The sequence below is a fragment of the Anser anser genome (assembly GCF_964211835.1).
Source record: "Anser anser genome assembly, chromosome: 9".
Taxonomy (NCBI): Eukaryota; Metazoa; Chordata; class Aves; order Anseriformes; family Anatidae; genus Anser; species Anser anser.
In genome coordinates, this window is record NC_139729.1 from 23,191,927 (window position 1) to 23,216,578 (window position 24,652).

The 24,652-nt window shown below is 39.2% G+C and overlaps 2 long non-coding RNA genes across 3 annotated transcripts; one reads left to right on the forward strand and one right to left on the reverse strand.

Moving 5' to 3' along the window:
* The first annotated feature begins 6,533 nt into the window (after window positions 1-6,533).
* On the forward strand, window positions 6,534-10,983 carry LOC310904333. Its single transcript, XR_014588238.1, has 3 exons — window positions 6,534-7,674; window positions 8,102-8,205; window positions 9,894-10,983. It is a non-coding gene; the product is annotated as an uncharacterized lncRNA (long non-coding RNA).
* Window positions 10,984-11,259: 276 nt separating this feature from the next.
* LOC310904332 lies at window positions 11,260-21,103 on the reverse strand. Of its 2 annotated transcripts, none has more exons than XR_014588236.1 (4): window positions 20,865-21,103; window positions 18,497-18,663; window positions 15,406-15,511; window positions 11,260-15,258 (listed from the first exon to the last, which is right to left on the reverse strand). It is a non-coding gene; the product is annotated as an uncharacterized lncRNA (long non-coding RNA). The 2 variants fall into 2 exon arrangements; XR_014588237.1 differs by lacking the exon at window positions 20,865-21,103 and adding an exon at window positions 20,542-20,851.
* Window positions 21,104-24,652: the final 3,549 nt, after the last annotated feature.

A 24,652-nucleotide genomic window follows, 5' to 3' on the forward strand; every position in this document is an offset into this window, starting at 1 on the left:
AATGGAACCTGCTAGTCCAGCAGCACTCTTTGGTCACAATCCTACTAGTTAGCAAACTAATTATTGCCTAACTGACAGGTTAATAATTGCCACTTAAAAATATCCTGTGGAGTATTAGCAAAAGGATGACTGACCACTTTTCACTGCTGCATTCAGTATCCACAGTGTATATTTTACTGCCTGAATGTTTCTTCAAGACCCTTTATGACTTCATGGTTGGGATCTAGGCTTTGGTTTCTGCATAACTTCAGTCGCACAAGAAAATAGCTATATAACACTTCAGCAATCAGAACAAGAGATTTCAGCAGAAGTGCCATGTGCTCTGAATATCCAGAGAAGAAGAAACATCTTAGAATGAAGAGGTCAACAACATGCCCAACTTCTCATCAAGAAAACACATCACAGTTTTTACTACTTCTTGAGAGGTTTGTGAGCCAAATTATAGTTCCTATATTATTGTCAAACACAGTACTCAGGTTCCCAGTTTATTAGTTAGAGGCAGGCATTTTATTTATCTGTTGCAGTTAGTTGTGTTTTTTTTTTTTTTCCTTTCAGATTTCTGTTTGGCTCTGTGTGGTCTCTCGAAATTGTTCATATTCTGGACAAGAAAACAGATTTATTTTCTGTGATATGCTTTCAATTGGTGATATCAGAGAACAAGCAGAAGAATGTGATATAGGTTTCAGGTTATGTGTAGGAGCCAATTTTCTAGGATTAATGTCTCAATTAAGTGGAAGTATAACTTCAAATTTCTTTTTAAAAGTGTGTATCAAATCACACTGTCTTTCTCCTTCCTGGCAAATGTTTATTTTACAGACCAGTGAAGTTCTGAGAGTCAGGTCTTTTTCTGTCTCAATCACAACAGGGCAGACTTAATTTTCAAGCTTGTATACATACAGATTTCTTCAAAGAAGATTTATAGCAGTCCAACTTCAGTCAATACCTTACTTAAAGGAACAACAGGGCTTTCACACTAGCTATGACTGTAAACTACTCTTCACCTCAGTGCTCAGATTATTAACTCCATTCATTCTTTTGTCCCGAAATCACCGCTTTATTCAGTCTTTATAGATACCTCTCAAACAGGGTGCTGAAGGGGAACCATTCAGCCAAGACATCTTTTGCCTTCACAGTCTCAATGTAAATAGTGAAAACTGTTCCAATTGGTTCACGTACTTAAAACAGGAAATGCTGCATTTACCAACTGCAATTGCTCATGTGATTTTTTTGGGGGGTTCTCACTGCATGATGCAAGAACCAAAAACTACTATGCAAATGCCTACCAGGTGAGAAATCCTTTGGGTTCTTCCCACTCTTTCTAAACACTGAACTATGACAGTCAGAGACGTTTTTAATGGTAAACATACTGTTGCTGTGTAATCCAGTATGAATACAGTACTAGCAGGAACGAAGGAACCACATACTATCTTATGTGATTCTAAGGAAATCTCCCACACACTTGAGTCATGGTCAAGCTGTTTACCCTAACCATATTATGATGACTGGAAGGAGCATGTAAAAACATTCTTCTCAGCCAGGACATTCTGACTCCACTTGTATTTTTTCCAGTTATCCCAGACTCAAATGTGAAGAGAAGCTGTCTAGTCAAAACCATCTGAATAGTCCTCGTACTTCTGTATAAGAAAACGCTCTAATATTTTTTAGCATGGACTGGTGCCTCCTAATCAGCCACCTTTGAAATGCAGACAGCAACAACAGGCACTGTCATTTTCCTCAGAATTGAGGTGCAAAATCCCTCAATATATTTGGTTTTCTGTCTCAACTCCAGATTCTCCACGTTTTCCGTAAACACAAAAGCTCCACTGGTCATTTTATAATTAAACATTTCAGCATTGTAACTTATTGTTTGAGTGATAATGAGGTATTTTTTATCTTCTTTTGAATGTTACTTTAAAAAAAAACACTTTGTTGTTGAGCAAACTGAAGTATGTTCCTGGCTGCCACGCTACAAACAATTCAATTCAGCAGATGCTGCACCTGTCACTGTTTTGTGCATCTCCATACAAGAACAGAGAATTGCCTTGGTGCAAATGTCCCTGTTGATCTGCTTCTATCATCAATGCCTTCTTCACGGTTTATGCTGGCATGCATCAACTCTCCCGTGTTTGTGCCAGATAATATAGAAACACCACACATTCCAAACTCTGGCCACAGTCTGAGCTATACAAACTTAAACCATTTACTTCGCAAACTTCACACTCCAACATCTCGTTAAAATTAGCAACTATAATACAAATTCTTGACGTATATTGCTCTAACAGAAAACCAAGTTATTTGTGCATCTGTATGCATGAAGATCATGTATTCCATGAAAAGAAATAGAGCGTGATAGAGGTTCATTGTCCAGTTGCTTTACTGAAAAGGTCATTAGACATTTGAAATAGTCATCACCTATAACTATTCACTATCCCCTCTGACATTTCTAATATGAAAAATCTCCGTTATCATGCTTCTTAGACAGCATCATTCAAGGACATTGTAACAAGGAATGCAGGAATGTATTTTACATTTTGAAATATATTATTATATAATACTTCGGGAGGAGGGATCATCTTTCTTTTATGAACATTGGATGAGAAAGCGCAATGCCTAGCAGCAAACATATTGACAAATATTGTTAGACTTCTCTATAAAGAACTATTAATTAAGCCCCAGAGCACTGCTATGAGTTAAAATAGCTATTACTAACTTCTGTATTTTAGAGACTGGATGCAGCAACAAGGTGCCAAGAGTTATTCAAGGCAGAGATATTGCATGATGTTCAGGCCATGATCAGTTGTTTCATAAAAACAAGATTCAGACTATGAACAATAGCAGCACCAACCTAGCTGAACTTACCTTTTTTTTTTTGTCCCTGAGAAGACAGTTAATATCAAGTTTAATCATCCCAGATTGTCAAACGCAGGGTTCCCTTATAAAAGCTCCTCTCACTGAAGGGATATGCAATGTTTTTTAAAATTAAAGTCTTTGTACTTCACATCTCAAATGCCTTTTGCTTCGTCTTTTTCTGTACCTTTAGTATAAGCTAAAAATATTTTTAATAGTGATTGCCATGGCAATAAGTAAGCTAAGCTCTCAATATTTGAACTTCCAACTACAGCTTGATAGTTCATGTTATGCATTGACTCTGATTTATTACATCCAGTTTAACATAGCAAAGTCCACACAACACAGAGGCTCATCACAGCTCCACGCAGGGCAGCACAGTGGGAAAATCAGATCCAGTTGGAAAAGAAACAAGGACATGTGAAGCATAAAGTAACACCTTGAAAGAAGCAGTGCTGTACTTTTATATATGGAAACACAGCCATAATAGCCTCTGCTTTGTGCAAGGGGACTGAGGAGTGGATGTGAAGGAATTGCTGTTTTCTTTCTGCGGGCACCTCTACCCAATCCTTCTGCTCCATGTATTTCCTCAGCACAAAGCCTGCTTTACCGGGGTTTTTGCAGGGGTGATAAATCTTACTTTAAGCAAAGAGGCGGAAGTCTTGAGTGTAAACTTGAATGCACTCAAAGTGCCTCCATGCCTTTGGTGAAGTATCACAAAAATGAACTTCCACGGATATCAAAAGAAAACTGTTATTGATAAGACATTAGGAACAATTTTATCTTTCTGCTTTGTTTTAGTAAAAAAAATGATATTGCTTTTCAAATCACTTGAATTCAGTAAATGTTTGATTACAGGGAACATAAAAGATGGGTGATCAAAAAAACTTTCAATTGTCGTTCCTGCTTGACTTGCGATATAAAGGGCAAGGAACCTGATTTTTTATAGACCCTAAAATATAAAAAGGACTTGAAATCCAATATACAGCTTTTTGTTGTTGTTGTTTGCTTCAATAAATCTGCATTTTATCTTCTCTGCAGGGCACAACTTTATCTTCCAAACAATGTCCATTTTGAAGATACACGCATCAACTCTGCAATATATATATATATTTTTTTTTTTTAACTGTTGCAGGATTTCTGACTCCTGTGGAGTAGGAGTAACAGAATAATATAAAAATTACTGCTTAAAACATAACTACAGCAGATTGTATTTGCCCTCGCCTTTCATAATAGATAGTGCCTTGGTATACATCTGCACTGTTAGAAAATGCATAGCCTCACTCAAATCTGTAATAGAAATATCAATATCATGCAGGTGTAGATTCATGAGGCATACCAGGTGCAGGCAAATATGCTGGATTCTGGAAATACATGTAGCTAGTCACCTGTAATTTATAGTTTTGCACTGACTTGTAGTTTTGCATCTCTATTTAACTTTCCTCAAATCAAAACCCTAGCTCATCATACTGCACATTACCACAGCTTGATCCTCCATTAAGATACCAATATTCATCCCCGCACTCTTTGCTCCAGAATCCCCAATTAAATTACTGCTTTAATTGTCTACTACCACTGACAGAAAAATAAGTGCATGTGCACAGTCCACAGGAACAACTGAAGGTACTTAACATTGGTGAAGAATTGCACTGCAGATCTACATGATCGTTCTTCATGTATAAGAAACAGTCATAAACTACTGCTTCAGCACAGTCCTCTTCAAATGGTGGTGGGGGTTTTTTTTTGGTTGTTTTGTTGCCATGTGTTTCACAGGCCAGTGGTCTAATTTGAAAGATACAGTCCTTTTTGATTTCCAGCCCCTATCAATATTCCAAGTCTGCTAATAAATGCTCTAAGTGTTTCTCTAAACATAGGGGAAATTAGTGCAACAGGACCTTATTACATAGATGCCCATATTTTGAGTGTCTTGGAATCCTTTTTACATTTTAATGGACACCCAAGAAGGAGGAAAAGGACTGATGTTTATGCACTGAAGTTAAGACAGAAGGACAAATTCTCTGTTTTCTAATAAAAAAATACTGTTGCTTTACCCCTGCTAAGCCCGATGGTCCATTGCATGTAGAACAAGACCAACCTAAAATGACAGGGAACAACGGCAAACACCTGCACGTGGTTAGAAATGGCAGTGCCTCCAAGTATACAATATTCTTTTTATTCTGTTTTGATTGCTTTATACTAGATCAGAGAGTTGAACTGTGCTGAAGTAGTTTAATAGTTCCAGCTAAGTTAAGAACTGACATTTTAATGGCATCTTTGAGGAGTTTATATAGACAAGTCATATGACCCTAATGTGATAGCTTAAATGTAGCCCTGAGTAATTCAGCCCAGACCCCAAGGGTTCAGGCAAAATCGTAAGTCTCTTTAGTCTTTGAACCATTAAAATTCAGCTAGACTGTGAAGTTGACAGCTGTTTACTGTAAGGTTACCTCCTGCCTGCCAAATAATAGGGCTGCTATTGGCACTCTTCCATCCTCTTAGTTGAGAAAAGACTTCCATATAGTCAGAATGGAGCTGAAACGTTATATTCCTCAAGCTGGAAAGGTGTATGTCTTTAAGTAGGCTTACGCAGGATGGAACAAGTCCATTAGGTTACTTTGGTTCTTCTCAAAGTAGACGTTATCCCAACATTTGAGCGTGATATAAATGCCAAACTGGAAGTAAGCCTAGTAACACTAGATGGCCCACAAGAAGATTAAGACGAATGGCACATGATTTTCCAAGGCCTCCCAGCACACTTTGTTCTTAAGATACTCAAGTTGCTGTGGGAAGAAGACCAGGATTCCTCCTGGTTTGCTCCCTTCTATATGAACAGAAATACTTTCTTCTATGTCATATGGAAAAAAAAAAGCCATCATTTTGTATCACCATCTGCCAAGATGATGCATATTAATGATAAAGAAAAAAAATACTGTGTTGAGGTCAAGCCATAAAGCAAAAAATAAAAAATAAAAAAGCCAGCAAAATCCTCTCATGGCCACAAGAATTCTTTACCTTAATCCTGTATTTATATTTTATTGTTTCTAAAACCATTATCAAGATTATTGAAAATATTTTACATTACACCAATGTTAACTAAAAATTGGAGAAAACCTCCACTTCCTTCCTGCCTTTGCTCTCCTTTTCCTCCACCTTTCTTCTTTTGCTCTCTCTCTCATGTGCTTTCTCCTGCAAGCCTCTGTGCTTTCATTCCCTACCACGAGGCTTATGACTCCTAACAAAGAGGACAAACTCACCTCATTTTCCCTCAAAGTCAAAACCACACACTAAAAGCTGCAATTTTGAACTGCTCAGGGTGCATGTGAATAACTTAAATCTTATTTTTCAGCTGCTCTACCTCTAGGAGATTATATAAAAAGGAATAAACCTATGACTGGTTCCCTCTTGCTGCATTTCAAAAAGAAAATAGAGATGTCTACTCATATCTTTCTGAGTTGCAGCCCAGCCACCTACCTGCAGCAGCGGACCTTGACTTCTGATCGCCAGCGAGGAGAGCTGCCTCTCTGCCACCCTGGCTCAGGTGTCCAGCCGTGAAGAGGGGTGGAGGCCCCCACCACCACCCCCTTTAGTATTTTCTGTTAATCACTGCTAAATAGCTTCTCATGCACCTGCCTAGCTTGGTCTTCAGCTCTATGTAGGAGAGCCCAGGTCCCAGCTCAGCAAGGGATTTGGCTGTAGTGAGCTGCAACTTCTGTGTGGGTGTTTCAGGAGCTGACTGGGAGGCAGCAGAGTTCTTACCAATATCAGTAGTTCTTAAGTCATTTGATGCCTCTGAAAATCTTTGAACAGCACCAAATATCAGCAAAACCAGAATTCAGTTAAGCGGATGCAGAAGGTCCTTTCCTGGGTGGGGAAATAGTGGAGCGTTTCCACCTTAACACAAGCCGCAGAGGATGTTTGTGCAGTCCTGTCATGGAGGCACGGAGCCCGGGCCTAGCGCTGGAGCTAGCGCAGCTCCAGCACCGCAGGCTCCAGAGGAACTGCTGATGAGAGCAGCTCCCTGTGCAGTACACCATTGTGTCCCTCTCCATATTATCCAGCAGATTTTTTTATTCTGGGTTGGTTCCCTCATTCTTTTCACCATCCATCAATGCTCCGATGTTGTGTTCCTGAGAAAGGCCATCCACAGCCTTCGTAGGCATTAGGATCAACTGTAATTCACATTTATTTTACTTGTTGTGTTCATTATTATTTACCGCTCCTTCCTTGGCTTTTGTGTTGTTAGTTCCTCTGTTCTCTGAGACTAAGATGGATGTTGAATCCTTTGCAAATGGGACTGTTCAACAGATGGCTGTTCAGTTCATGCTCTATTGGATTGATTGTTTGGTCTTTTTATAATTAGTTTTTTTCTGGTGCTTTGTATTATTTTAATGAATCCTTATTAATGGATGGGACTAAACAAATAGGGTTTTCCTCAAGTGTAACAACTTTAAACAGTTAAGAACATGCCTTCTTATATAACAGTAGTTAAAACCATTTTAGCCTGAAAAAATATCTTCAGACTGTCCTCGTGCTTGTGCATGAAATTGTTTTGGATGTCATTATTTTTAAACACTTAATTAATTTTCTCCAAACTAAGAATATTTTCTTCCTCTAATGAGAATTATAAAACCTGTCAGGTCTGAAGCGTCTATCTTTAGCCATTTTTTGGAATTATGCAAGTCCAGAATTTAGAATAGAACATATGGAGGCTTCTCGACTCGGTTCAAAAATGGCAGAACTAATTCCATAGAAAGATTTCTCAGAAAAAGCTGACTTTGAAGCCAAGTGGATCATGGAAAATTTTAGCAAAAAGTATATTTTGAGAAGGTATGAGTTGCTTAAAATGCTGTGTTGCATCTTAATCTTAACTTTAGCATTTGCTATCAGGAACACTATAATAACATTATAATTATCTATAATATCAGAGAATTTTCTGTTCATCCTACTTAAAAGTAATGCATTGTGAGTCACTAAAAATTATGAAACTGAATTGCCATTTTAATTTCAGGATATCATTACCTCAACTTGCACGACCCAGATATACCTAGCTAGGAAGCAAGTTTTCATACATATATATATTTATATACATGTATATATTTACATAGATTGTTGGAAAAACAGACTCAAAAAAAAAAAGAGCACCCCTTGTTTTTAAGCTGATCTTTTGGGTAGTGTGGTGCTGGACACTGAGATGAAGTTACCCTGTGATGCCTCCCTTCCCATCTGTTATTTCTCTCTCTCTGATTCTTGGCAGTTTTTCCAACTGACAACTCCACGGTGAAGGTCTGAATCCAGCGATCTGAGTGGGTGATATCTATCAATCTTGTGCCACACGTATGCAATATTGCTAGGCAACAGGTAGCAGCATGACACCCACATTCTGCAATTTCCTTTTGGTGACTGAGACTTTTACTATATTAATTATACTGAACTTTATTTCATGTATTTCAGGCGTTAACTTCTATGGAAAATATTTTTTAAAGTTCTTTGAGCTCAGATTGCTTTCTGTTGCATATTGAATGAGCAAATATTGGCAACTGATAAAGTCATTTTAACAATTGGTAGATATGAATGCGGTGCACAAAGCCTTCTAAAATTGCAGATAAGTGAGATATCAGATTATTTTGTGTTGAAGATAACTATGCTACAAGGAACAAAAAACTTTGCAAGGACTTCAAAACATGAAAGACGTAAAAATATAAAGTGAGGAGTTAACTAGGGAGGATGTAGCTTTTTTTTTTTTTTCTACTTGCTTTCTCTACTCTAGGGGGTTTTGGTGTGGTGTTTTTGTTTTGTTTTGTTTTGTTTTGTTTTTCTTTCTTTTCTTTTCTAGCTTCTCTTTTTCAGTGGTTAGGATGCTACAGAGGGACTAAGCTACAGACTTACTTTCACGCCCATCATAGCTACTTTGTGTGACCACAGGCAGATGACTCTGTACCCTAGTAGGGAGAGAATGCAAGTGAGCTGCACTCACTTTACTTCTCATGAATTAGTCTAGCTTAGGAAAACTAGCCAGACCTTCAGCATTATTGCACCCTTGCAGGCAATGTATTTTGCTATGGATTTGGGATTTCTCAAAAATGTGTTCCACAGTTACTTAAGCTGCAATAAACTGGGTCATTCTACACATTTAATTCTGAAATAATTTGCCTGTCCTTTCTGAATACACAAAGGATATCCCTGAAATGTACTCAAATGGAGCTAGTCTATTTGTTGTAAAGTGCTTGTGTTAGCCACTGATGAGTAATAGTAAGTTCAGCTTTAGTTCACACCCTCTGAGAAACCAGCCAAATCAAATTAACAGCAGAAGCATACTCATATTCAAAGTTTTGCATGCAGATAGAACATTATTCAGGGCAGCCCTTGAATTACAACCCCACCAGTCTTTGCAGCAAGACAAAGCTCTTCAAAGGTATGTTCAAATAATCATAAGTGATCATGAGCAATCAAATTATTACTGCTTGCAGAATTGCTAGTGGCTTCTATGCCTCGGCTAAAGAGCAGTAATTCAGTATGCCACTATCATTTACGAGAACTTGATCATAGCTTTAATCTCCTTGGGGTTAGGCTTTTCACCTGTATCACTTTATCTCAGACAGTAGCTGCTTGTAACCAATGTGTGCATGCACACAGGTCCTTGATGCTTGCAAATACCATATCATGGCAGAGAATCCCACAACTAGCAGCTTAATTTTTTGCTGTGTTAAGGTGAATGGAAAGAGAGAACACTTCAAATATTTCTGAAAGTCTTGGTCAACGAGACAAGTACACTTATATGCCATATTTTGGAATGTAACTATTATTAGAAATGAAGTCTCATTTAAGTGTGTCCATGAGATTCTGAGTCTCAGCATCACTCATTGTACAAGAGTGACCAGGAGTTGCACATCTATCGGAGAGATATTTGCTACTGTTACTCACCAGGCTTTATGTTCAGGCAATATCTGTGGCTGAAATGTATTTTCTGTACGGAAATTTTATTTGTATACAAGGGAAACAGCTTCAGGAATTAGAGATGCATAAGAATTTCTTCTTTTCTCCTGCAGGTGCCCTCTCCTGACAGTCACTCAACACTGCAAAAGGAAGCAAATTCCAAAACTGAGCAATAGACCTAAACCAGATAGAAAAACTGTTGTACGTAGCTGTGTGGTATATCAGGAAGGAAACAAGGAAACAGTTGCTTCAAATGTCATTTTTCCCTCTCCATTTAGAAAAAAAATCAATGCTGGGCTAGTACCACATGGGTAGCTTTGTTTGACTGCATTAAGTTCTGGATGGTGGGTTGGCTCCAAAAGGAAAGTCCACGTGGACACACTGTCCACCAGTTCAGAGCAGCAGGTCATGAGACAGTCTGTATTTCCTTTGCTAGAAGGTACTCTGGACAAGATGTTGTGTGAGATACCTGTTACATATCCAGCTGTGATTAATGAGGTTGCAGAACAAGTTCTTCAGTTACCAAACACAACTTCTCAGCTCTGAATCCCAGCAGCCTAGGGGAAAAATGCAGGCTGACAAGCGCACATAAAATTCTGGATAGGTTTTATGATTAGTTTGTTCCCTGTTGCTGCATGTTTTTGTGCCAGCCATGAGCCCAGTAAGAGCAGAAAAGCCTGCCATGCTTGCGAGTATCTGTTGATATTCAAACAGGACCATGATTTTGAGGGTCAGAACTTAACATTGGAAAAGACTGTTGGAAAAGCAATAGGGTAGTTTTAGCTGCCCCGTTAGTATTTGGATTTTCATAATTTCTCTTAAGAATTTAGAAGGCAACATCAAAAGCTTTAGCTTGGGGAATTCGTAAGCAGGAATATGATTAATATAATTTTAGATATATTTGTAGAAGATGCAGAACTTGCTGTGGGAACTGATAATTTAATTAGATTCTGGTTTACATGATTCATATACCTAATATTCTGAGTACTATATTAAAAAATAAATACAACTTAATTTTTCATAGGGCATTGCTTCGTTTTGCTATACAAGCGAACACTTGATTACTGGTAAGGCACAACTTTGGCTGTAAAAAAATAGGATCTCATTGTACTGTGAAATAGCTTTCAAATACAGCTAAACAAAACAGTCTGCATATACATAAATATGTGAAATCCCCAGGGAAAAAATATTCATATTTGGTAAATTTATTTTGAATCTCACAAATCATATGAAGTCTTGAATACCAGTAACTTAAACAGGAAAAAAAAAAAAAAAGCTTCATAAACTATAATACATATTTCTTAAAATGTTAACTTTCAGTTTTGCACCAAGATTTAACGCAACTGGCATGAGACTCGCAAGTAAAGTCTCACTCATATCTCTAGGCTACATACTGTGATCAACAAAAGTGCTGGCTTTATCATTTTCATAGATATGTGTCAGCTGTAGTTCTGTGGTAGTCAATGTAATTACACCAGTGAAAGTAAGAGAATCAGGCCCACATTTATTAAGTAGAATAGAAATGTTTCTTTACAGGTTCAGGAGACACTTAATACATGTTTGGATGTATCTGATATGCAGTGAAAACCGGTTTTCTCCTGGACTGACTGCATAATTTAAAATGTATATGCCCTGAGTATCTATAAAATCTAATGTAAAACAAGTTTGCTCTATTTGTGGGTACTGTGAAGGTCAAAAGGATTTTATAGACATTTTTTCTTATTTAAACAGTGCTTCAGTGATCCAACTCTGCAGATTGTTAAAACCCTGTAGCTACCTGCAACTAAGCAAAACACTCACAATTTACAATAAATACAGTGGCAGAGAAACATAAATCTGGGTATACAGAAGTTTAAGACTTAAGGATCTAAGAAGAATTCTTCGTCAGAAGAGACAATGTTTATATGTATATGCTTTCTATACAAAGGCAAAATCACTCCCCTTCCAGTTGCCTCTGGAAACCACAATGTGAGGCACCTCTTGCAAATGGGAAGCAGTATTTATTATAACCTTTCAGAGCCAATTCCACCCAAACTGGTGTCCCTGGAGAACCCCAGCTACTGGTTTTTGTGTCGGGAAAGAAAGAGATGTGCAGCAGGTATGCTGTAAAACCACACGTGCAGGGAATCAGTTGTGTGCTGAATCATGTGGCAGAGCACTGGGAGGAAGCCGTCATGCAGAGGCTGAAGTTGGGCTGCTACTGCTACGAACTAACTTCACAATAATGTAAACCTGCCGTGAAGAGGAAGCTGAGAGATACATCCCTAATGGACCCATTTCACAGAATTTCTCCTTTGTAAAGTGCCCGTTGCCACTGCAACTGGAATCTGCCCACATCGGGTTGGTTTCCTGCTTCAGGAGAAGTGAGTGCCAGGGTGCAGCTGCAAAACAAAAGAGCAGCATGGTGAAGCTGTCCCTTATTTTCTGAGAAGCCATATCAGCTGAAAAGGTTTCTTCCAGCAAGTGTCAGGATTTTTTATTTCATTAGAAGGTTCGATGGGATTCAGTACATTTATAGTACATGATTACGCTGTAATTGTTTTCCATTTCCAGATACAAGTCTGAGAGATCTATGTTTATAAAATTTAAAGCACCCTCTATCAATCCAGAAGTATTTTGGCACTGAGAACATTTAGAGCAGCTTGGCTTTCTTTTGCCCTGTGTCTTTTCCTGTCTTATACTCCTCGTTAGAGTGGACGGAGAATGCAACCAGATTGCAGGGGTGACATTTTGCACGTGCATAGGGCAGTTGACAATAAAAAAGGCAATATAGATCTGTACTGAGCATATGTGGATTTTTTCCCAGTGTTGTACGGTTGGTTCAGCTTCACAGAGTGATGATTTTGTCTTTGTTTCCAAAAAGCTAGAATTATCTTGAAGCTATTTAGCCATTAAATTTCCTCAGTACATATATGCATACACAGATAATATAACTAGAAGACAATGAAAAGAATAGCACAGCTTGATTTCTTATTTCTTTTGCTGAATTGTTTCAAGTTCTCTTCTTGGAGGAAGATGTGTTTCTAATAGTTCCAGTTGGAATATACAAAGCTAATGATGTACATTGCTAATGTACAAAACAGATTTCCTATTACAAGAAGCCTTAGACAATAAACATATAATGAGTCCGCAAGTAATTTCTCTCTAAAAGCTAACGGTTCCAGAGTCCTTGACCTAAGTGTGGGATTTTTTTGTCAAGATAGCCAAAACCATCACAAGTACATAAATTGAGAAAGGGCATAATGGCTATTTCGATATGTCCAAAAAACTATTCAGTTTCTTGAATGCAATCTACAGGAAGATCAGCCAAGGTTATCACCAGATGTTCCTTGTCCCACATGCCACAAATTGATTGTATTGTAATTAATTCAGCTGAAAAGTCTTTCTGAGAGAACTGTGTCTTCAGCACAATTTCAAGCTTGGTTTCTAATACCAGAAATCATGTCAGATTTTTTAAAACATCCTAGAAAAATGTGAAACTCCGTAGTTAGGGCATGCTAAAAAATACTTACAAAAATGCATTTAAATAGCATTAAAGGAGTATTCTCAAAGCAGTTATGATTAAAGCTAGATCTTTGTGGTTCAGACACTTACGCAAGTGTAACAGAGAGGCTTAGGGCCATATTCAGTAAACTGTTTGCCCTAGGCCATACTGCAAGTTCAGAGATACAACAGAAATTTGAACTCAGGTTTCTGCACTAAACCGCAGTAGTATTTATCCAGTAAGCCATCCATAATACGAACAAATAAGAAAATCAATATTTCCCAAGATATTTTACAGCTCATCTTCCATTTTTTTATGGCATATCAGACCAAAGACCTACTATAATCTTGTTGTGAAGAAAGATGCTTTTAGTTATTTAAAGTTTGAGATCCATTTAAAAATGAATTTGATTAAAGTCAGATACTCACAGACATGGAATTAAGATATAAATAAAACAGAACATACTTTATCGTAATATACCATTTCATTTTGCTGAGATATTTGCAGAAAGAACGCATTGAAATCCACTTCCAAACTACTCTAAACCTAATTCTGGACAATACAAGCCTGAGACAAAATGAGGGGTGTTAGAAATTATGGTTCTGGTTTTCAGAGGTATTGGCCACCGAAGCCTATATTTAACTTCAGGTAGAATCGTGTTCAGCGTGTCTGAAAATTGGGCCCTAAATTAAAGATAAGTGTTTTTACCTGGGTAACATTCCTTAAGTACCACCCACAAATTATGTAGTGATAGTTCTTCCCATAGGAGAATTGACTTCTGGATTATTTTAAGATAAAAGCACAGGCCAATGTCAGCCCTCTTACTAGCTGCATACTGATGCAAGGAGGGGAAGGAAGGATTTATTTGGAATCTCCTAATTGACCTCAGTGGAATTGGGCCTGGAACCATTAAAACATTTATGAAAAGCAGTTATGGAGCATGAACAGTACTCAATCTAAAACATTAATGTCTAGGTAATATTAAAAGTAATTTGTTTAAAAATAGCAGGGAAGAGAGGAGCGGGAGCCTGGCTGTATTAAGGACTAAATTCCTCCAACTTTCTGTTGGTCTTTTTTATCATAATTTTTTTACCAGTTGCAGAGACAGAAGTTGCTGTTTTTCTTCAGGCTTCTCCTTCCCTGGTACTGTCCTGAGTGTCAGCAATACTCCTCATTTTCACTTCAGTCCTGTATTATTCTGATTTTTAGACTAATGTGCCAACATTTCTCAGGAGTGACGTAGGCAGTTAAAAGCATTAAAACAAATATGCCTCCAAAACTAATGTGGTTTGCAGGAAGTGAGCATGATGTATCAAAAGCCAGAGGGTATGTTCAGAAGAGGGAGATTCAATTCCAGGGTGTCACAAAATGTTCTCCATCACCGCAGCATGGCAGAAACCTTTTCTTAATGCTATGATAGATGCTCTAAATATGCCACTTACTCAGAGTTATTGGATATGGGAACATGCAAATCCACCAATAATGCAAGAGCCGATGCTTTATGAAGGGCACAGCTACCAGAAAGGTAACTGCCTCCCTAAGGGTTTAACAGTAGCTGCGTAATGCCATGGTGCCTTGGGTGTGAGCCTCTGCTGATGTTCACTACTCTTGGTAAGAGAGGGGATTTACCTCCAAGAAATATCCTTACGCTAGGCCTCCTACAGCAGCTGTTCAGGTGGTTCCTAGTCCAAACAGACGCTGTTGTTAGTGTTCGATCTGACAAGTGCGTGCATGAAAGCTGCCTTGCAAAAGTTAACCCAGTCAGCAGGGTGAAATTGGAAGGTATAAAGGAAAATTGAATAATCCAATGGGTAGGAGCTGCCTGCGACCATCCCTGTCCAGGACATCTTCTCTACAGCTCCCAGAGTGCTGACTTCTCCTGTGGTCCCTTATGATTTATTTCCAAGACCTCCCAAGATGAACAATGGCCATGTGCACCTTTACCTTTGAACACACGAATGTTGTCTCTTCAATCAGAAGACCACATAGTCGCCCTAGAACCATAAAAAATGCACTTTAACTTAATTATGTAGCAGCCCACCTTTTGACCAGAAAAGATCTGCAGGAGTATGTGACGCCAATGCTTATTTTCTCTCCTGTTCTTGCAGGGACATAGCAGCAATGTGCCTGAGTCATCTCACCCGGAGCCGTGACTGCTCCCATCCAAAGGCTGCCCATGTCAGAAGTCAACGCCTCGCCGTTTGTCCTGGCCACTCGCCACAGTCCTTCCCGCCTGCCTTTGGCTACCTGCAATTTTTCACAGAATTATTTGAGACAAGCAGTTTTTCAGATGAAAGGTGAAGCATTTCAGTTTGAAATTTTTATTTCAATGTCTCCTGAAAGGCGCAGTCTGAACGCTTCTTGTCATTGGGTCTAATTTGCTTTCCCTGCTCGAGCTATGTCTCATGGAGACTTCTGCAGTTTGTTTCTCAGACAAGTCACATTTTAATCAAACACAACTACTTTATTTTCTTGTTTATTTTTTCAGGGGAAAAAAAAAAAGGTTTTTGGGGGATGCATATTTTAAGTAAATAAAATCTCCACTAAAAAATAACTGATTAACATTTCTCAACTAGACCTACTTTTTATTTTTTAAGGTATGTTCCTAGTAAGGAATCTTTGATGCAGTCAGCAAGACTTCTCTTCTGCCTAGAAGACCTACTGATATATAGCCAAACAGAGAGCAGAGAAAAAAATCCACTCTTGTATGTCACTGGACTCTCAATCTATTTTATGAGCCTTAAACACTAAAACTCTTTGCACAGTAGAAATTTCAGAAGACCTAGGAACTCTATTTTTTCTCCTTATGTGGCTTTTCTACACCTGAAGTTTTACTTTTCATGAATATTTTTAACCAGCACAAACCTTTTTAGGCTCTTTCTTTACATCTATCCTTTGTCAAGGAAGAAAGAAGCAATCCTGTGAATCAGATCCCATGTGCATAATCACACAACTACGTGAACTAATCACATCCATAAAAAGCATTCGGTTCAAACATTGCTGGACAGGGAATGCTTAGCCTTAAAAATTATGCTGTTTGGACTAGCAACGTTGAATACATCTTACGAGCAATCCATCTGCACCAGTACTTTCTTTTTTTTTCCAACTTAAATCAAGGGACCTGAGCAACCTGACAGTGTCTATAATAAGCTTGCTGATTACTTCACCTTTTGTAATATTTGCGCTTTTTTTGTTTGTTTGTTTCATATTCCTGTTATACTAAGATGCACATGGTTAAAATATTTTTTAAAAATTATCAGATCTTGACTGGCAACTAGGGTATTTAGAACAGTAACCTCAAACAAGTTTGTAATGGGCTTCCAATTAGTTAGCCAGCATCCAGCCGTTACCCATCATAAGCAATATAAGGCTGAAGGGCTGGACTTGCCGCTTAGCCCAGGAGGACTCGTTCCCATCATGGATTTGCCACCCTTGTTTTTAGCCACTGCATCATGGCCAGGCCTGGTGGCTCAGCACGCAGACGGAGGGGTGGTGGCAGACGGAGGGGTAGTAGGGGATGAAGGGTGGTGGGCACATGGGCATTCTGGGGACATGGGCAACAACCTGGGGGTAGAGGAAACACTGGGGATGTAGGAGACACCAGGCGATGAGGATGGAGTGGGGACTACAGGTGGTGGGGACATGGAGATGCTGGGGACATGGAGATTCTGGGGACATCAGGGGGTAAAGATGTGGGAGACACAAGGGATGTGGGGGGACACAAGATGATGAGGATGCAGGGATGCCAAGGACACCAGACAGTGAGGACATGGGGAGGTGTGGGACACCGGGCAGTGGGGACTCCATGGACACCAGGAGACCAGGGTGGAATGTTGTCTTTTGAACCCTGGCACATTCCGCCTGGCATCCAGTTGTCACCGGTGGCTGAAGACCTGCCTGGTGAGTGAGAAAGCCACCTGCCTCTATGCCATGCACAGATGGGGTCTGTGTGGGGTCTGAGTTAACATGACTGGAACTTTTCCCTTTGTGGAATAGCCAGGTATTAACAGTTTGTGAGGCAATGGAGAGGGTGCCTTGTTGTCAAAGAGGAAACCCACATCTCCTCCTCTGCACCTTCAGCCCTAACGGAGTAGGCATTACAGGGGAACAGCCTTTCTTTTTCTTTACCTCACCCAAACTTATAGTCCAGCCCCAGCACTTTCCAGAGACTATAATGGGTTTCTTCTCTCCTACCTACCCCAAATCCCTTGTTTCTCTTCATCACCTAAAAGCAAACTCTACATCTCAGCCATCCCTATCTAGGTTGCTCATTCAGCATTATGGATCTTCTTAGGTACCTCTACCAACTACTCTCCAGTCTCTCCCCATCCAGAGCTTTTTTCATCTTCATAAGTCACTTAGGTTTAAAAAAGTCAGCCCTGAAGATCTAGGTGGAGAAGGGCCTTCTCCTTTTTCATTTCACATTTGCTTCTATTTTGCAGCTTCCTTTCACTACCATTTAATTCTGACTATAACATTTTCCTTGAGGAAAAAGGCTTAATTATTGTTTAGCTGGATCTCCCTGGATCCTATTTCCAAATAAGTGCAGCATCAACAAGCCCCTAAATAGACACCAGGAAAGTTTACACGAGGGAGACACTGTGAATGATCCAGCACCAGGGAAAGCCTTGCTCAGAGCTTGCACACTTAGACACCAGAGAGCCCAGCTACAAAGGCCCAGGAAACTCAGTTTCATCACTTCTGCTCCTCATCCAGCTACGTTCTTCATGCTCCTGCCACCTCCCCTTCCTCTCTCTTCTCTTATTTCTCTATTCTCAGATTTTTGATGTGTCTCCCCTCTTACCGAATCCCTAGGCATTTCTATTTTCTTTCTTTCCCCTTTTTGTTGCTTTAGCCCTGCTGCATTTTTTCCCCATGATTGTTTTGCTCTGCTCTGCACTTTCGAGACAGCAGATTAGTAAGTGGGAATAGGATGCAATGAATCATACATCTACATTTCATCTCAACTGCATAGCTAAAGTAGGAAAACGTAGATGCCATATCCAAGTTGCACGTGGGGAACCAAATATGCAGAGGAAACATTAGGGCTGAAGCTACTGAAAAAGAAAAAGAAAAAGAAAAGAAAAAAAAAAAAAAGCTTGGCTCGAGAGTAAATTTATTCACTTATCTACAAAATGACATTTTGTGGCAATATGGCACATTTGTTCTGTTTTGAGGTTTTTTTATATTAGTTGCCTGATTAATTGTGCTGTTTTGTTTGGTGTTTCTTACTTGTCTCCCTCCGGTCTTGAGATTCTTTGGCGCATAAGAGGAGAAGTTGCCTGGTGTCTGTGAGGTTTACATCACTGTCTGTTCTGAAACTCCTGTTGAACCCTTGCAATGCCCCAGGTTGACAACATGACTCCGGCATCTCTTTGCCATCAGCTCTGTCTTGTGGTCTGCAATTGTAAGGATTATTTGTTTGAGTTAGAAGTTGCAGAGACTTCATATTTTACTGCATTAAAAGCATTTGCAGAATTTCCTTGGAGAGCAATGTCAACAAGTTGCTCTGATTTAAGTGAGTTCAGCAATTTAGTCTCTTGACAAGTGAATAAGAACCTTACTCAAAACCCTTCTCTAAACCTGTTTTAGAGCTTTTTTCATTTACATCAGTGGAGCTCAGGTGCTGATAAGCATGAAGACGCCTTCTCCAGTGGGCCAAGGTGGGAAGAAACTTCTGCTTACACTTGACAGTCTGAGATGCAAGTGGTAAATGCAAGTTTGCAGGGATAGAGATTTCCCTTTGAGACACCTTCCAGAAGGTTAAATTTCTTCAGTTTTCAAAATATTGGGCTGAAAGCATTCACAAGAAGAGCTAAGCTGGAACTCCTATGCCGGGCTGTGCTGTAGAGCATTTAGGATGTATTTACCCTGAGTGCATCAAGGAGAGCCCTGGAATACCCCAGTGCACACTTATGTGGTATACTCATGTGCTTGGCAAGCTCAATGGCTTGGAGGGGGCCAGTGGTCCACCTCCCGAGCTCTTCACCAGCAGAGCTGCTCCTCAGTAGCCCCCTAGGCAAGTAAAGCTGGGCTGAGATGGCCCAGCACAAGTTTTAAATGGGACTGAAACAGGGTAATCGCAGGAACAGTAACAGTGAGGAGGTGATTCCTAAATCTGCTGTGGCTCTGAGTAGGATTTCTGTCTCTGTGTCTCACTTCTGTACCACCATTTTACTGCAAAGCATACTTCTTTCCTCTGTTTTGTCTCTTCAAAAATGTATTTATTGTACAATGAATATGTAATAGGATAATACGGCCCTGATCTCAGATGGCACCATTTAATTTTATTTTAATGATAGTAATAAATGTACTAAGCACAAACAATGTGCTCAATGTAGAAGTAGATTTAATATATTTAACTGGATTTTGCAAATGCTTGTCCATGAACAGACACCCATCCTTGTTCAGATCAGAAGTGGCATCTCAGAGGGTACTTTGGAAGATGACAGAGTACCTGTCATCCTCATACCAGCCTAAAGAAGAGAAGTAACATTAGGTATCCACTCCAGTCCTGTGAAAGGAATTTTTTTAGATACTTGGATTTTATTTCATTATGTTTCTATTTCTTCATTTAATTTAATATTATGTTCCAAATCTATTTATCCAAATGCATCTGTTTTATACTTGAGGAAATACAATCTGAAAAGAAAATGTAACTTTTTTCCTGTAAAGTTTGAAGAATGGAAGGCAACTAATTTTAAAATATTGCCACTTAATGTCATCTTCTTTGCTGATAAAACACATGGTAAAGCGTTTTCAGTAATCACCTCAAGAAAGAAAACAGAGCTTTCCTGAGCTAATGAATGGAGATACATTTATTTATTTATAGGAGGTTCATCATTCTAATTCCTTCGTGTTTCACAAATATTAGTAAGTCAATCCATGCACCACTGAAAAGTGAAGTCTTATTAGCTCTGTGAGGCCCCGGAACCACATGGTCTGCCCGTACTTACCACAGAGATGCATGTAAAGTATAATTAGAATGGGGGAAAAATCGTCGCTGTTATTACAGTATCCAAACAATAAAACCTCCCTCTCTCATTCAATATTGCTAACCTTAAACGTTAAACATCCTCAGGCAGGCAACCAGGAACATCTAAACAGATTAGAATGATTTTTTTTTTTTTTAACAAATACATTCTTTGATTTCTTTTCTTTTGGTTGCTGAGCCTTTACATGATACTTGAGTTATATTTCTAAGCCTTTTTCTGCAGCCATGTGGGCTAGAGACATTATTTTAAAATAAAAATTGAGATTGTCATCTAATTGCATACCTTCTAGAAGGCGAGTTGTAAGCAGCATGCTAAATAAGATGAGGTCTGTTGTATTTCAAGGTGGGCACACTGCTCATTCTGTGGTTGTGTTGTTTACAGGAATTATAATACTGTAATACATTACATTAAGAATCAATAAATGAAGTATTTTATTAGATACATTCCCTTTATAGTGCCTATTTCTTAAAAGACTTTTTTTTTTTTTTTTTTCCTGTGCACATTGGTAGCATTGCCAGGATATCCATACCAAGGCTTGCAAAACTATTTAGGAAATATAGATGAAATATTGTGGCAATATTATTCAAACGCAACTAGAAACGAACCTTTTTGGGCAGAGATTTCTGTACAGATGTAAGGCTGAGTCCTTCTAAGTGCTTGCATTGGTTTATCTTTGCTCTGACAAAGTCATTGGAGCTTTTAGCAACTGATTGAAATGATAAGTCAGGCCAACAATCAGGAAGCTCCAAGTATCACTGCTGTTTTGAAAGAATACACAGAAAATTCAATATGAGCTGTATTGCTGCATTCGGCATTTCCTTATTACAGTGTAAGCCCTGGCCCTGTAACTGCTTGTTTGTATGTCTAATGTTATGTGGCTCTGTGAGCCTACTCACTTCCATAAAATTAAGATGCTGCATGTGTGTGTTTGCAGGACCGTGACCATGAGGAATACTTGCTCAATGCAATAACTACCGGTTGAAAAAGAAAATAAAAATCAACTCTAATTGTGCCCATTTAAATTCAAACATTGAAAAATAGTTTAAGTATGGTATTTCAGAATGTAAATTTTATAAAAAGTCTGAAGATTTTAGGATTCTGTTAGCTCTTTAGTCCCTCTGTAACGAGGCTATTACACAGCATCACTGCGATTGATGTTGAAAATAATGCAGCTGCAAGAGCAGCTGCAGCAAGAATTCACAGAAGCCAGGATGCAAAGCAGGCCCTGCTCAAAGTCTCTGGCTTTAGCTTTAGTTTTTCTTTCTATTTATTTATTAGCTTAATTCCAGCATCCTCTAAAATGATGCCTTACTGAGAATAACTGAGGGTTAAAGCTTTAATGGCTTCACTTAGCCTCACAAATGAAAAACCTGGAGTTTGCTGTCTTCTGCAAACCTGAGTCACTCCGACAGCAGCAAATGCTGCTTTTGCAAAATGAACAATTTGGGGTTGTTCAACATTAAGACACTAACAGTCAGAAAAACAGAGCATCAAAAAGAAGGAAAGATGCATTGCAGTCAGGGATACGGGTGTACAAGAGCATCTTTGTGCTTGTTGTATTTAAATTGATATTTATGCCTCTGGGCAGGAGGTGACAAACCGCTGGGCTGCCACCTCAAAACACTTGGCTGTCATGTGGCTTGCAGGCAGATACGGAGGATGGTGCAAGTACAGCACCCATCCCTATGTTTACTTTTCACAACATATCAAGGGTATGAACAGCAATTAATTGCAGCAGCAAAGTGCTGGTCCCTGGCCAAACCCAGATTTTGGCGATCCCAAAGGAATTTGTCACCATCCTCACCCTGTTTCGTAACCGTCCACCTGGGAAGGACAACTGAAACCTTGGTTCTTGTTAGTTCTGTGAAATTAGGGAAAAAAGAACAGTAAATGATTTTGAAACAAAGTTTCACACATAATGTAAAAGCAAGATGAATAAGTCACATCATTTGGTCTTCCATAGCCACCTTGTAAGACCTTCAGAAGAACCATTCCCAGAACGATTTACAGTAACTGATGATACAAAGAAGCCAAGCTTCATTCACCTTCCAAATCTGAATGTACAGAAGTCCATTAATTCAACAGATTGGTTTTCTGGCCAAAAGTAGCCTGTAGTCAGGACACACAGCAATTATAAACCCCTGCTTTGCTTTAAATCTAAATTTTGGAGCAAACTGAATGCCTTGGAAGATCCCTACTAATGGCAAAGATCATACTGTGGTGTTCGCATCCCAGGCGTAGCCCTGCCAAACACTACTGATTTCTCCTGGCAAAATCAGCTGAATAAAAGGAACGGATACAGTTCTCTTTCAACTGACATAACGTGGTCAGTCACCTTATTGCAAGTTAGAATTCAGGTTGCAATCTTGTGCATCCATTGAAGCCTTGCGGAATTTTCTCAGGAAGGTCATAAAATAAAACATTAGAGTAGTGAAACTTAAAGGTTACAAAAGCATGGACTACAGAATCAGCATTACTCTGTGATGGCGCTGGCTTCAGTCCAGGTGTGGTTTATAGGAAATAAAGGCGAGAACCAAGCACACATTTAATAAAATGAACAAAAACATGTCAGAATCAACTGTTGGATCAGGATTTTTTGCTGTTTCTCAGTGGCCCACAACTGCCACTGGATTTCCCTTGGCTGTCACGGCTCTTATAAAGCCATGTTGCTGCACATAAGCATGTCAGAGGTTTGCTCACACATCTCCAATGGGAAATTTGCACCTATAGTACTTATGCTGTGTACATTTCTGCTCATTGAGGGAAGGAAAAGAATTTCCCTACCGTTCTCGAGGCACTTCAAGGTTAAAATTTATATTGACAAAAATAATGCCGCAGAGGTAATAAACATTCACGGAGATTAAAACAGTTGAACAAAAGGCATTTTTTTTCCCACTGGAAAATGAAGACACCAAACTAAAAGAAGAAATTAAAACCAGAAGCCATACTAAGAACCTAAAAGGTGTCAAAGCAAAAGAACTGCCTTGAATGTTAATCTGAGCTATTTCAGCCAGTCCTTTTCCACAACCTTTTCTTTCCTGCTAACTTTTATGTTACAGCTCTATTGGCCATACAAAGTTGCTGAATTGAAGCTCTGCCTGTCAGGAGCTCTCATCTCTGCACGCTTTAGCTCTCAGTTGTTACTGGGTTTGCTTCAGCTGCCACTATTAAACCATTACATGTCAAATTACAAAGCAATTAGGGGTGGCATGCATGGCTGTAATGCAAGGGTTAAAAAAGTTCTAGAAACACCAACTCTAAATTTTCTAGGTTTGTAATGATGACTTTGGAAAGTATTAAAATACATTTTTAATGAATATAATCCTCAAATTACTGGCATGTGCTTCTCCTGGTGTCATGTAAGTTTTTTTAATCTTTCTGCCTTTCTCTTCTTCCTTCCTCCCAGGCTTCTTTTGCCTAGGAATACTTAAAATTCATTATTCCACACTGTGAGAAATGGAATAAGCATAACTTGAGTATTTGCTACAGCAGCTAGTGAAATCAGGAGGTGGATAGATAAACTCCGAGTGCTTTATCATAAATTCTGACCCTTACATTTTGCCTAGGTCTGTGTGTGTAGCTCAGATGAAACCCCTTGGAGGTATACCATCAGTATAAGGCAACCGCAGCGCTGCTCTGCAGAGGATGGGTCACTGATAGCTGCCACCGTTGGGCCCTAAATCCAGAGCCAGGGAGGGACTGATGCTCAGCTATGGCTAACTCTTTTAATATCTCTGCTTAATATCTCTGCCTCCCAGTGGGACCCATAGTATTTAATTACATATCTAATGGGAAATTCAGCCTCACCCTGTGAGCTCCTCTGCTCCCTCAGCTTCTCGTACATCGGAGAAGCACTGCACCTCACAGGACTGGTCCTGCCATGAAAATTAATTAGTTTATGCCTGAACAGGGCTTTCAACATACAGATCATTCTGTATGACAGAGTAGTATTGTATAACAGATGGAGTTATTCAATTGAATTTTGGAGCCATAAGAAAATTGTTGTCTGTTATTTTTAATCAAGCTGACTCCAAGGCAGATTAGTCCCTGATGATGCTGCTTTGGCTATTTCAACAGCTCTTATTGCCACCAGAAAAGTTTTTCGCTCTTTCTTATCCTGTGCACCCTGGAGTTTTCACTGCTATACAACCCCATCAATAAAGCCAGCATTAGGTCTCAGGTTAGCCCTTACCTTCAGTGAACAGTAATTGTTAAGACAGCATGTTGCAGGTAAATAGAAAGCCTTGTTGGTCTGGAAAGAAACCTCTCCACTTCACTTGTTGGGGCTTTTTCTTTGATTGGTTGCTTGGTTGGATGTTTTTGGGTTGTTTGGTTTTTTTATAAACATCCTGTTTAACCATCACTCACTCACTGCAGGGATATCTGAGTCTAG